The 12,671-nt window shown below is 40.1% G+C and overlaps 1 pseudogene; it reads right to left on the minus strand.

Annotated features, from left to right (window-relative positions):
- Positions 1 to 11,473: 11,473 nt before the first annotated feature.
- LOC112667969 (60S ribosomal protein L14-like) lies at positions 11,474 to 12,092 on the minus strand (annotated as a pseudogene).
- Positions 12,093 to 12,671: the final 579 nt, after the last annotated feature.

Here is a 12,671-nt window from a genome sequence, read left to right on the forward strand (position 1 = left end):
AAAATTCTGAACCCTGGGGGCTGGGGGTTGGGGGACAGCGCGTTCCCCTCTCTCTCTCCCCAGGGTTGAGGGCCAGCCAGAGATTACAAGCCATGAAGAAGAAAGCCAGAGCAGAACTCAAAGACAGGAATTCTTTAGATGTTATAGATCACACAACTTTGAAGTGATTCTGTTACCTATGTCTATATCATTTCTCTCTTTCCAACAGAGTATAAAATATCACACCTTTCATGCTAAAAGTGACTTTCACATATGGATGCTGATTTTTCATTAACTTTGGTGGTGTTAGTCCTTGCCTAAAGCTATAGATCTCACTAGAAATTAAAGAAAAGTGACTCTATGATTCTAAAAATGGATGTGGCGAGATTCTGATAGAAATTTTTAAAAGACAGATGCATCCAGTGCCTGTAAGTTAATATAAAAGATTAAGGAATGGACTAAGTCTGAGTTGATTCAGGGTTTTCCATTCCAATTCAATGTATTACCCAATGACATTATTGACATTTTGGGTGGATCAGAATACTCATCTCTAGTTTCTTCTCTCAAATCTTCATGGAATATTTGCTTGTTGATGTTTTTTAGAGTACAGGATAGAAGCACTTATGGTTTTGTTGAGAAGGAAAGGAAAGAAATATTATTGCAACTGGATTTGCTCATCAGTTCAGTTATTTATTTATTCTACTAGTAAATATTGAAGTAGAGAGAGATGTGATTGAGGAGGGAAAACAATGGTGGCTTAACTTTTACATACAATATTTTTGTTTTAAAAATCTGAAGCAAATATGGCAAAATATTAAGATTTGTTTAAAGTTTATTATAGGTTTGGGGGCACCTGGATGGCTCAGTCAGTTAAGCATCTGACTCTTGATTTCAGCTCAGGTTACAATCTCAGGATTGTAAGATCCAGCCCCATCTCAGGCTCTATATTGGACATGGAGCCTGCTTCAGATTCTTTCAACTTCATCTGGCCCTCCTCTCTCTCTCTCTCCCCCAATCTCTAAAAAGAAGAAAAGAAGGGAAGAAGAAGAAGAAGAAGAAGAAGAAGAAGAAGAAGAAGAAGAAGAAGCAGGAGCTTATTATAGGTCCAATGAGATTTTTTTTAATTAAAATTTTTATTTATTTATTCATGAGAGACACAGAGAGAGAGACAGAGATACAGGCAGAGGGAGAAGCAGGCTCCAAGCAGGGAGCCTGATGTGGGACTCAATCCTGGGACTCTAAGATCACGCCCTGGGCCAAAGGCAGGCACCCAACCACTGAGCCACCTAGGCATCCCTGAGATTTGTTTTTAAGCCAGTATCCTGAATATAATATATGACATTTGGTTGAGAATAAAGAATAAAAAAGGGAAATATGTTTTAAAATCAATAAATACTAAAAGCACTCCATTTTGCTTCACTTTTAAAAAAGAGATTTATTAATTATTTTAGAAAGAGAGTGCAAGCAGGGGTAAGGGCAGAAGGGGAGAGAGAGAGTCTTACATTCTGCACTAAGGGCGGAGCCTGTGTGGGCTCCATCCCACAATCCTGAGATCAAGACCTCCACCAAAACCAAGAGGCAGTTGCCCAACCAACTGCGCCACTCAGGCGCCCCAGTACATTTTTTTTTTAATGCACTTTTACTATGTTGTGACCATGAATCCTAATACGCCAGCACCATGTGGGTTTCAAAGCTTTGATTACATGGTGCATGTTGCTCTGTGTTCTGTGTTTGGTCAGCGGTGGTGGTGGTGGTGGTACAACTTGGATCTAGAAATTTAAAAAGTACATTAAATCAGAAAGCACAGACCTCTCAGAATTGTCTCTCTTCAACCCCAAGTAGAAACTTCCTGTTTGCAATAATACCTAATATACGTACATAAATTGTCTTAAACCTCAAGCATGACATAGAATTTATTCTAGAATTTTACATTCTCTTATCTCAAGCTGTAAGGCACAGGGCAAGTCATTCTTTTAAATCTCAATTCCCCCATATGTCAGCTGGGAAAAATAAAAATAATGGTGCCTGTCTCGTGGGTTGTTTGTTATAAAGAGAGGTGACTTTACCACGACATTAATAAAGGATAAGTTTCAAGGCTTCGCTTATACAAATTTTCTCCAAATTCAGTATCTAATTTTGTATTTGTAATTTTGTATTGTTTTTCCTAAAAAAGAGCCTTCCAAATTGACTACTTTCGGGCCTGATAATATCTGGATCCGCCTCTGGTTACAGAGATGACATGCCATATTAAGTAAATATAAAGCTTTAGGAATGTGCTCAATATAGAGAAGAAAGAGAGAGGAGGGGTGGGGGAATGAGATGGCAATTTTAAGGGATTGGCTCACAGGATTGTGGAGGCTGGCAAATCAAAATCCAAGGCAGGTCAGCAGGCTGGAAACTCAGAAGACAGTGGACGGTGCAGTCTTCAGGCTAGAGTCGGTAGGTCAGGCTGGTGGCTGGGAATTCAAGGAGGGCTTCTATGTTACAGTTTTGAGGCAATTCCTTCTTTCCCAGTTAACCTTAGTTTTTGTTCCTCAGGCCTTCCACTCATTGGATGAAGCCCACTCACATTATCTGGGGTGATCTTTTACATATTAAATGATAGACTATAGAACACCTGCACAGCAACATCAGGACTGGTGTCTGGCCAAGCACAGCAGCCTAGGCAACCTGACGCATAAAATTACCACACAGAGTAAGTGCTCAGCAAAACAAAGTACTCTGCAAAGTCCTGATTAATTCTTCTCCTCCTCCTCCTTCTTCTTTGCCTTATTATAGCCTATATTTTTAGAACAGTACCTGAAATCTGAAAAGTTCTCAAAAAATCTTTTGGGAAAATGAATGTGTCAAGAAATGCAAGAATAAATGAATAAAAATGTAGTTGCCAGCAAAGAGCTGATATATGGACTGTTCAAAATGGCTGGCATAGAGGAGCCCAAAGGATTTGGCTGGATGGCACATCAGATAAATGATAAATGGAGTCCGGTGTACATTCTGTTTTTGCCCTGGTCCATAATGTCAGGTCTTTTTTTTTTTTTTAAGATTTTGTTTATTTATTTATTTGAGAGAGAGAGAGAGAGCACAAGCAGGGGGAGCAGCAGAGGGAGAGGGAGAAGTTGATCCCCCCCAAGCAGGGAACCCAACTTGGGGCTCCATCCCAGGACCCCAGGATCATGACCTGAGCCAAAGGCAGATGCTTAACCAACTTAGCCTGATGTCAGGTCTTAATACATGCTTATGAAGTAAAGTTTGAAATCTGAGGAATGAGTGATAAATACTACAATCTCTCTTTTACTTGCTCACGGCAGAGGTAGCCTTTGCAGATCCAACATTTGTACCTTCTTAATTCCTATCCCCCCTCATATTGCTAAAATATAGCTGGACTTGACTTAAAGAGCATAACAATTTTTTTCCTTGTAATCTGGACTGTCTAAAATACAAGGCAGCATTCAGGTGCATGTCCTTATGTTTATCTTTCTGACTTTTATTCCATGTTCAAATAAGTCAGTCCAATTTTCACCATTTTCTCACTCTTTCCTACCTCTCAATTCAAAGGGTATTTATTCTTCATGGAGGAGTCACAGAATGCGGGGTGGCAGGTAGAAGAACTATGTCCTAAAATTCAATAACACTTCTCTCTTAGACATGGGAGACCTGGAGGCTTGCCTTTAGAGGGTGAGGCAAAAAAAGATTAAAACAAATCCACTTGCCTTTCCTTCCATGATTCTACTGCAGTGCCCATGCTAACACCAGGAATCCAATCATTCTGTTTTCCTACACTCTTAATAAATCACGTTTCTTCTGGGGGTCAAAAATGAAATCGTGTCTCTTTGCATCTCAGTTTCAATCTCTACTCGGTAGCTTGCTTCAGAATGGGTCTTCCTGGGAACCTGTGTACTCTGATCAAAACGCCAATTACATTTGTTTCCTCAGCATTATCAGACAAGACTTCTTGCCCCCATAGTGTGAGTACTTTGTGTATCTGACTTATAATTTATTTTTTTAAGATTTCATTTATTTATTCATGAGAGACAGAGACAGAGGCAGAGGGAGAAGCAGCCTCCCTGCTGGGAGCCTGATGTGGGACTCCATCCCAGGACCCCAGGATCACGACCTATAATTTACACATATCAATTTACTGGAAGACCTCTAGGGTGTGTAGTCCCACTAGTGGCTGAAACAAGGCAAACTCTCCTCATATATTTAGGCCAAGTCTCCCTGACAATGTATTTTACACCATTTGAATGGGATATGGTTAAGGAAAATCAGCTGAGATCTGAAGACCAAAGCTGCCATTGGAGACCGAGTCTCCACTGCTCTGAGGATTGAACTGATGGACCTTGAGAAGTAAATGCATTTTGACAAATTTGTCCATTCCTCTGTTTCTTCATTTCTTGAAAACTCTACCCTTCCCCCACCCCCACACACATACTCACACAGAGGTGTGGACCTCCGAAGTCATCTGATAATACATAACCACGACTCCTGGCCATACATGTTTGAATAGAGTATTTGACCCAATCGGGACAAGTCAGATGTTCTTCATAGGAATTGGGAAATTTAATTCTCAGACACTAGTTTACTACCTTTTGGTCATTAGAACTATAAGCTAATATAATGCTATGGTTGGGGGTTGGAAATTTTTTTGAAACACTAGAAAGACTTGAACTGCAGAGAGTGAATGATCCAGACAGAAATGTTATGACACCTCGGGAGAAACAGCCACAGTATATGGCAATTTTCTAGTTCCTGATTCCAAGCCTGAGGGAGGTCACGGCTGTACTTCCTGCACCTCTATAAGATGACACCTTTACCCTTATGATGATTACTCCTTTGTATACAAGTTACTGTAAATGGATATCTGTTCATTGTCACCAAAAATATCTTGATCAAAATATCCTATGGAATCCATAGTGACCAAAGTTAGTGCATTTAGTGTGGAATCATTGATGTGATACAAAAAAAATAAATAAATAACCATTACATGCATACTATTTCTAGAAACTACAAAGTCTCAAGGGAACAAGATGGAAAAAATATTCATTTTCAACTGTGAGGAAAGAGATGATCAACATTGATTGAGTGACTAGGATACACTAGAGTGTTTCAAATGCATTAAAAAAAATTCCACAGAAACCATGCAACGTAAAGGACTTAGCTATTCTCCTTTTAAGGCAAGTATTTATTGAATACCTACTATTTTTCATACTTTGTCCTAAAAGCTGAAAATAAAGTACTGAACGAAATGGGCATGTCCTCAGCAATGGAGGATTTTATGTTCTAGTGGAATAGATATAAACAACAACAAAAAAAAAACTCAAGTAATACAAACGCTATGAGAAAAAGGCAGGATGTGATGTGATGGAGAGTGAGCAGGGGTATGTACGGTGAGGTGTGAGGAGGAGGTGAAGGGGAAACAGCATTAAAAAGGATTGCCAGGTGACATCTCAGGTGAGACCTGATTTACATGAAAGTCCCACCACATGAACAACACCCCAGGCAGAGAATATAGCAAGTGCCAGAGCTCCTGAGGCAAGAAAAGGCCTGGTGTGTTCAAGCCCTAGAACGTGGGCCAGACTGGCTGAGGCTTAAGAACACAGAGAAGAGCAATGCGAGGTGAGGCTGGGGAGGGAGTAGCTGCAGCCATATCAGAGCCTTGCAGACAACCATGAAGAATTTGGATTTAATTCAATGAGTAGTGGAAAGCCATTAGAGAATTTTAAGCAAGGGATCAGTATAATCATTTGTGTTTTAAAAAGATTCTGGTAGAGAGTAGACTGCAGTGTCCAAGGGGAGTGGAGAGAGTGGGTAAGAAGGCATCGCAGGTGATGAGGGGCGATGGTAGCCTGGCAAGGGCACTGGAAACAGAGATACCCAAAATCACGTGGGTTTGATATCGTTTCTGGTATCTGACAAGACTTGCTAACAGATTCATGAGGGTCTAGTGAAAAAGAGGAAACAAGAGTGACTCCCAGGCACTGACTTGAGCAACATGGCTAAATGCCCTTATCAATGGAAGAAAACCAGAAGAAAGATGAACTTTGTGCGTTGGAGGGTGATGGTGAAGAAACAGACAGAACCCAGTGTTCTGTTTGGGCCTGTCATGTTTGAGCTTCCTGGCAGACATCTAAGTGAGGTGCCAGGGAGGCAGCTGGGCATCCAGCAGGGAGCACAAGAAACAGATGAAGCCCGAAGAAATCGATTTGAAAGGCAGCTAGAAGGAGGGCGAGGACTGTGCTCTCAGATATTGGAGAGTTCTTATCATCAAGAGAAGGAAACACCCTCATGCTTCTCTGATTCTGTCTCCCCCCACCCCCATGTGTGTCTATGTGACAGATATTATGAAGTAAGATCACCCTCGAGGACAATAACAAAGTGAATCAGTCAGAAAAGTAAGTGGGACCGGTAAGTGACACCCAGTGTCCAGATGGGATCTGTAGTCGTGATTACAAGCGACTGCATCTCCAGCCTGTTTGGGTGATTTTTTCAGTCATGTAAATTGCTCCAATGCAGGACGGAATAGGCAGATTGTTAGCTTTGGCCAGAGTTTGGATTTTTTTCCAGTTGAGTATTTTGGTTCATATCTCTTCCGGTTTTCTTCCATTGATAAAGGCATTTAGCCATGTTGCTCAAGTCAGTGCTGGGAGTCACTCTTGTTTCCTCTTTCTCACTAGACCCTCATGAATCTATTAGCATGTCTTGTCAGATACCAGAAACGATACCAAATCCATGTGATTGTGTGTATCTCCTTCCAAACTGGAGGGAGAATTAAGAAGAGAGTTGATAATGTACAGAAATGAATGATCATGTGGTAGAGCATGGAATCCAGTTGGTTAACAAGGGTGTGATATATTTTTGTAGCAATGTCCCCAGTTTGTCATGGTCTCCTTCACACTGAAAATGGCCATTTGGCTTGAAAAGCATTTGAGCATTGGGCCTCGACCTATTGGTGCTCTTGGGATACTGACATCACGACAGAATGAATAAGCTCTGATTATCCTCCTGCAGGATGAAAATTACATGGTCATTTTTTGTCACACCTGCCAACAGCCATCCTACTGCTAGACGGGTGAGTAAGGCCATCCAAGACCAGCCACAACCCAGCCAACTAACCAATTGACTGCAAACCCCCACACAAACTCAGGTAAGATAATCTGAGCCCAGACTAGACTAGAGGAACCAGCTAACAGAATTGTGAGCCCAATACATTGTCGGTTACACAGCAAGAGATAATTGGTACAAGTGATGGATGGTGAGGAAAGGTAAATGGATTGGAGGTCAGAGAAAGAGGGAAGGGTTGGTAAGGTGGGAGTATAAATATAAATGCCTTGGGAAGATGAAAAAAATGTTGGAGATGGATGGTGGTGATCGTTGGGCCACAGTGATCATGTACTCCATAAATGGTAAAATTTGTGTTACCTGTATTTTTACCACAGGTAAAAAACAAAATTAAAAAATGAATTGGAAGAGAGATTTTTATTATTATTTTTCTATTAAAGAAATTGAGCTTCAGTGTAGAGAAAAATTTGTCCCAAGTTATGCCAACAGGAAATGGAGAAACTATGAATAGCAACAAGACTTGTCTTCTCTGACATTACTAGCAGAGCGGAAAGAACAGGAGACCTAACTGAGAATTCATAAATTTTATTTTAGTTGGTATAAATTTTAAAGATCACCTAGGCTGTCCTCTCATTTTATAAATGAAGTACTACATATATTTGTGTCATTGCATGCCACTTAGACATTGATTTATTAAGTACTTTTGGGCTGGCTCTCTGTGCCTGGCTTGAGCTAGTCAATGAGCATCCAGCTCATGGAGCCTCATGGAGCTTTCCGTCGTGACAACACGTTCTAAACCAAAAAGCCATAAAAACAACTGCATAATTATGAGTTATGTTAAGCACTCTGAAAGAAAAAGACAAAGGGATTTGTGAGTATATATCAGGGACACCTCATTCTTGGTGGTGGCAGGAATCAGAGAAAGCTTCCCCAAGGAGTCACAGAGGCTGAGACTGGAAGGGTTAGTCAGGGTTATGGAGGAGAAATCTCTCTGTGCCTCAATTTCCTCATTTGTAATATGAAGGGAATTGGACTAAATTCTCTTCCAGATCTAAAATGAATTATTCACTAAATTTAGAGATAGGGGATTTAAGTTTGGCTGGAAAACAGATGTGACCATGATTCAGGAAGTTGCTGGTTTTTACATTCATGTGGATTGTTTATTATATAGTTCAGCAAGAAAAGATATCTAACACTGGTATTTGGGCACCCAATCTTTTTTCAATATGTTCAGATCAAATCCCCTACCTTGGCTTGAGCTCTCATGGGATTTTCATGGTATCTTTTAATCAAAACTTAAGCATAAACTATATAGTGGCTCCAGACTTCTTTTTCAATATACACAGAGGGACTACAGGAGTTATTTCCTTTTCCATATAAAATCATCTCTCCAATGGAAAATATGTTTCAAATTAGGCACCGAGTCCATGAGTGAGTGCAGTGTGAATGGTCTATGTCAAAATGTAAAAGATTATTAGAAATGAGAAATGTACATTTTATGTATTTATGCTAAACTCTGGGTTCATTCTCTTTGGAAATATTAACATCTCAACCCCCATCTGGGTAAAACCACCTTATTTTAACTTGCAATTCATTTTAAGGAAAAATGAGGGGGGAACAGTTGCTTTAGAGGCTTTTCTTGAGATGTGAGCACAGTGGTTTTGAAACTATGCTGGTCTGGAGATTAGGAGCTCCGTGAACCAAGCTGGAGTGTTCTGCTTCCAAAGCGAGCAATGATTTTTCTGAGACAAGTATTGGCTCACATTTTAAAATTTCTTCCATATATATTTCTTGATATTTGATACTTTCTACAGCTTGTCTTTTAAAAAGGAATGATCTAGAAACAAGCATTCAGGAAAACTGAGAAATGGAAATGCATGCTTGCTTTGACTGCTTGTCTGCTCCCACTCCCAAGCCTAGGACACCCAGAGTTGTGAATTTATTGCAAACATATAATAAAGTCATATTTCTACTAAAAATCATGTCTAGTTCAAATGACATAATTTAATATATAAACATTCTATGCATTACACACATTCGCACACAACACACTAAAAATCCCATCAAGATTTCCTGGTATTCCCCCAAGTAAAACAGGGGAAAACCATCAGTTTAGTAGATAGAGGCCCTTTTAACTCTAGTATAACTCTTTGCAAACAAAAGCTTAGATCTAGGTCTCAACTTATTTAAGAGATGACTATTCTTTTGTTGTTGTTTTGTTTCATTTTTAAACTAATTTTATTTTGATTGGAAAGGAATATGAACTTTATTTTTTTAATGTATTTTTTTATTGAAGTTCGATTTGTCCACATATAGTATAGCACCCAGTGCTCATCCCATCAAGTGCCTCCCTCAGTGCCCATCACCCAGTTCTTACAATCAGTTTTCAGATAGGGACATTGAGACACCAAAGAGATCTGTCTTGCCTGTGCACACATACAGTGTTCAATGTAAGGATCAGAATTCAGGAAATGCTGAGACTAGTGTTTCCCCACACAAAGTTCACTGTTAAATGCCTGTTCTAGTTGCCAAGTCTCAACTGGGTCCCTATCATAAAGGGCTGGTCATACATTTGTGGTGGCAAAGAGGAATAGCAAACTTGTCAAAATTTTGTCTGTCTAGTCCCTCTACTCTTCTACTCTCTCTAGGGGATGCTGGGGAGTAGCCCAGGTGAAGGAAAGTCCACTGGGAGCAGAAGTCAGGTCCCCACCACAGGCAATAGGGAACAGTAAAAGTTAAAGAGGGGCTATAGCCCCAAGCCTTCTGATTGCTGAAGTCCTAAATGCCAGGGACAGAGTCTGAAAAGTTATATAACGGGAAAAGGCAAGATAGGGGTATCAAGTCAGGATATCAAAGCAAGAGTGGGACATGGATGTTAAAAATAGAACTGGTAAATTGGGAATACATAGGCAAGAGGTCATGGGCTTGGCCTCCAAGCATGAGTTTTTGCTTGGGATAACTTTAATATTAGTGACATACTTGTCAAGGTAAGTACGCCAGTGTGACAGTATCAGGAGATTAAGATGGCCAGAAAATTACTGAATATGGTTTCTACAGTTATTTCCAAAAGAAGCTTTTCCTCCTAGGATTAGAAATACTGTTGGATCAATATTTGGAATAAAAACAGTGACACCACTGTGTATAAGCTCCTTGGCCTTTGACAACCTAACCGGATCTCTTTATTAAATGATGTTGAAGCATCCTTACTGATGACAACCCATAAGGGCCTATGACGCCCCATCATAATAACCAAAGTTATTTCATCAAGGAAATATTAAATTATGTTTAGTGGGGTTTTCAGATATCCCATGATAGCATGGTTCTTTGATAATATTTATGCTATAGATAATCTTTCAAGCAAGTTATGTTTTTAACCAGAACATCCTATCATACACTAAATTGGGTTTATTAGATGTGGGGAAAAATGTTTTAGTTTTCCAAACTCCTGAATGATTGTTTCGTTCATCAACAGGCTTTTGTTGGGTACTTAATATATTCCAGGAACTTGGTAGGGACTGAAGCTTAAAGACAAATAGATGCAGTTTCTAGACTCAAGTAATCTGCCATTTAGTGGCAGAGAGATGTGAGGCACCAATGTAATCCAGCCTGAAGTGTCCTGTTTTCGAGGTAGACACGGGACACTTCAGAAGTCTGCAAGATAGGGAGTATTGAGTTCATTCACTGTTAGGGTCTAATTGAGGGAAGGCTGAACTGAGCCATTTTCCTTGAAATGATTAGGCAAAAATGGGGCACCCTAGGATAGGTACTTTGAGCAGAGAGGAAAGTCTACATAAACTTCGGTCAATGTGGTGTTTAAATAATTCATGTTATATGGAGTATAAGGAAGAAGAGATAAGGCTAAGAGGTAATTTAGAAACAGATTAAATAAATCTTCTATTCCTAGAAAACATGGGGCTTCTTGGGGGTGTGTGTACATGTGCACACACACGGGTGAAAATCTAAAAAAAAAAAGTCTTTCACCATGTAGATTTAATGGAAAATTAATATTTTATTAGTAGGCATATATACATATATATTTCTACTTGCCTGCAGTTGTGATTGAGAGGTTACACCTCAGAACGCTGAAAGAGCAGGCATTATATTTGGCATGAAGGGAAAGCATGCCCTTTGGAGTCAGCTGGATCTGCATTTGAATTTCATTTCCTTTACTTCTTGGCTCTGTAACCTTGAGAAAACCACTAAATTGTTCAAAGTTGAAATTCCAAGGTTGTTATGAGCTGTAAGTACAATAAAACAGAAAGCTATGATCCTGAGGTCTGCAATGGATGCTAGCTGTTGATTATGCCTTTTTCACGAGTGTCCTCTATCTTCAAATTCTACGTTTTTTTTAATTTGTCATGTTGTCAGTTTTTTTTTAAACATGTACAAAAGAAAAAGAGCCCTTATTACTTATTTATAATAGCCTCTTAGGCTTTTATGCTTTCTTGCCAGATGCCTTTGGAGCAGGTGCTTTCTGGGCTGGAGCATTCTGACCTTCCTGAGACTTTGGAGGTGCTGCATGCTGGCCTGCAGCTTTCGGGGCAGTAGCCTTCTTGTCTGCAGTGGCCATCGTTTTTGCTGGAAACTCTGCAGCAGCTGCTGCAGCAGCACCCTGAGCAGTGGGTGCTTTTATGGGGAGACACTTCCAGGAGAGCTGCTTTTGGCAGCTTCCTGACATCGAGCTTGATTATTCTGTTCCTCATTTTCTTTGCCTTCCTGACTATATAATGATCAAAATCTGTCATCTCGGCTTTTCTGTATCTGGTTTCAGTCTGCAGGGCCCACCTTGTGGCTGCCCAGTTTGTGTTGATCCCTACTTTCTGCCAGGCTTGTCGGAAGTACCTCTGGCCAGTGCCGTGTGGGAAGTTGAGAATGAAGTCAGTGAGCGCCATGGATTTGAAAGGCATGACCTGTCTTCTTACCAGACTGCAAGGTCCATCAGCCCAAGCCCTGTTCTGAGCAATAGCATGGACAATCCCAACCAGCTTCCCCGGATGAGGCCCCAAGGAGATGGAGGGCACCCGGCCAACCTCCACGAAGCACCCAAACACCATGAAGGAAGAGGGCAATCCCTACTGTGTGCATGCCCATTTTGTAATTTTGTCAGTTTTTGCTTTATTCTAAGTTTTTATTTATTTATTTATTTATTTATTTATTTATTTATTTATTATTTATTTATTTATTTATTTATTTATTTATTTTTAAAGATTTTATTTATTTATTCATGAGAGACACACACAGAGAGAGGGAGAGGCAGAGACACAGAGAGAGTACGTTTTTATTCAAATTCCAGTTAATTACCATGCACTGTAATATTAGTTTCAGATTTACAATATAGTGATTCAACACTTCCATACAACACCTCATCACAGCAAGAGGACCCCTTCATCCCCATCACCTATTTGGCCCACCCGCCACCCCGCTCCCCTCTGGTAACTTGAATCAGTTTGCTCTATAGTTAAGAGTCTGTTTCTTGGTTTGTCTCACTCTCTCTTTTTTTTCCTTCCTTTGCTTTTTGTTTTGTTTCTTAACTTCCACTTAGGAGTGAAAACATATGGTATTTGTCTTTCTCTGACTGCTTTATTTCACTCAGCATAATACACTCTAGTTCTATCCATGTCATAGGAAGAGGC

This window comes from Canis lupus, chromosome 21 (assembly GCF_003254725.2).
Source record: "Canis lupus dingo isolate Sandy chromosome 21, ASM325472v2, whole genome shotgun sequence".
NCBI lineage: Eukaryota > Metazoa > Chordata > Mammalia > Carnivora > Canidae > Canis > Canis lupus.